The following is a 2,576-nucleotide window of genomic DNA, read 5'->3' on the forward strand; positions in this document are numbered from 1 at the left end:
AGCGCTCTACCACTGAGCCACCTTCAAGATTGCCTTTTGATCCTGCAATCTCTCTGGGGCAGGACCTCAAAGGACCAGATCCTCCTGCAGCCAGAGAACAGGTCACTGGAAATGCAGGCCACTTCCCAGAGAGCTCATTCCTTCACACTGGAAACTCTGAGCCGAGGACAGTTTCCCTGGCAACCCGGGTTATGAGGCCCCCTTGGCCAGAGTCTCATGCATGTTAAGTGTGTACTCTGCTCTGGCTACTCCCAGCCCGTGGGCAAATCTTTGTCCTGTTTTCTGTGGAGAGACCAGCAGATGCCGGGCATTGGTACCTCACACCTCTAATCCTAGCTACTCAGGAGGCTGAGATCTGAGGATCATGATTTGAAACCAGCCTGGTTAGGAAAGTCCATGAGACTTTTATCTCCAGTTAATGCACAAATGCTCAGGGACAGAGCCCAGGCTCTGAATTCAAGCCCCAGGATGAGCGAGCGCGCGCGCACACACACACACACACACACACACACACACACACACACACACACACACACACACGAGGCCAGCCTCCTCCCTTCTTGCCACCTGTTTTCCCCTCTGTAGCACGGGGGCAGAGCTCCCTAGAAGGGGAAGGAAGACCCTGCTGGAGGGGACCCGCGCCTTCCTGAGGCGGCCCAGGGCTCTGCAGGGCCACACCCGTGGGACCTAACTGTCCCCAGTGGCCGTTGTCTGTTTCTTTCTTAATGCTTGGTGCCTCTGAGTTGGTGAGTAAAACTGGGCCAGGCTTGGTTTTCTGAGCGGCTGAATGACTCAGTTCCACCCCACAGCGGCTCTGCGGAGCCTGGGGTTTGGGGACGCCAGGGATGCCTTGAGGGGAAATCTCAGCCTTGGGTTCATGGAGCTGTGTGTCTTGTAAGAACAGAGGCAGAGGAAGATCCGGGCCTTGTGGGACCTTGCTTCCGTTCCTCCTGCAGGGAGCCATGGGTGCGGCGAGTGGGCTGGCCTGTGCTGGGTGGGGGGGGCGGGTCAGGGCACCCACCTGACATGAGGGCTCTGGGAAGACCCCAGCCTCAGGTTCTTTCCTATGGCTTGGCCACAGTCCCCCAAACTTCCATATGAATCAGTCTTTGGCTGGAATGGGGGTGTCCTGAAGCCAGGACCACTGGAAGGGGAAGCCAGGCTTCCTCTGCATTTTTGCTGTGGTCCTGGGCACTGAGGGCTGACGTTATTGTGGGGGATTGGACTGGGGGTGGGGCAAAAGGAAGTAGAGTCCTTCTGTGTGTGTGTGTGTGTGTGTGTGTGTGTGTGTGTTGGGTTTAGGCAGACACTCTACCCACTGAAGTCATGCCCTCAGCCCTTTTCCTTTTAGTTTATTTCTTAGCTAGAGTCTTCTGCTGCTAACTTTGCCCAGGGCTGGCCATGAACTTTGATCCTCCTATCTCTGCCTCCTGGGATTATAGGCGTGAGTCACTGTCCTGGGCCCCTTGGCAGTTCTCTTCCTTTGTATCTCCTAAATCTTTCTGTTTCCTTGAGGATTCTGCACAGCTGTACCAGCCACTTCTGGTAGAAGGGGACACCGTGTCCCGGGCCCCTGGCTCTGGCATCCACGGGCAGCCCCCTCTTGACCTGGGGACAGGGGGCACTGGGGGTGGCACAGTATGCTGTGTGAGGGGTGGACACAGGAGCTGTGGCGCGGTGGCTCTGTCTTGTCACCTGGAGCAGATGGCACTGTCCTGCCCGCAGCTGCAGTGTGGCCGGGGGGTGGGGGTTGGGGAGCAGGTGTACCCAACTTGGGTCAGGCCTGCTCATAGCTCGACTGCCACTTTGGAGGGACCCTGAGTCACAGCCACCCACAGAATCTGCCTGATAACTATTTACTGTCAAACGAAATCACTAAGATCAGATCTACATGCAGAGAGAAGAAATGACTTGCTAACAGCCACAGGCCCAGAGCGGGACTCCTCCCCTTGTGCTCCTTCTCCTGGGCCAGAGCAATCACAAGTCAGAGTTGGGACCGAATCCCAGTGCTACCTCTCTCCCCACCATGTGATCTCAGCTAAGCTACTTAACAACTCTGAGTTTCCACTTGTCCAGCTAAAAAGTGGGGATGGGGGCTGAGAAGGTGGCTCAGTGGTAGAGTGCTTGCCTTGCATGCCTGAGGCCCCGGGTTCAATTCCTCAGCACCACATAAGCAGAAAAAAAAACCGGGAAGTGGTGCTATGGCTCAAGTGGTAGAGCGCTAGCCTTGAGCTGAAGAGCTAAGGGACAGCGCCCAGGCCCAGAGTTCAGGCCCCACTACCGGACCCAAAAAAAAAAAAAAAAAGAAAATAGCCAGTGTGGAGTGCTGACATCTGCCAGTGGCTTCATGTGTGGTTTCCCCAGAAATGACTTCATATTAGGGGGGACCTCTAATAACTCATTGGTGGTACTTCAGGACTGATGAGCTGGTTTCTTGAAAGTTCTGAATTGTCAATTATGATTTGAAGACAAGATTGCCTTTTTTTTTTTTTTTTGCTTATGTGGTGCTGAGGGATCAAACCCAGGGCCTCATGCATGCAAGACAAGCGCTCTACCACTGAGCCACCTTCAAGATT

This window comes from Dipodomys ordii, unplaced genomic scaffold (genome assembly GCF_000151885.1).
Source record: "Dipodomys ordii isolate 6190 unplaced genomic scaffold, Dord_2.0 Scaffold6, whole genome shotgun sequence".
NCBI lineage: Eukaryota > Metazoa > Chordata > Mammalia > Rodentia > Heteromyidae > Dipodomys > Dipodomys ordii.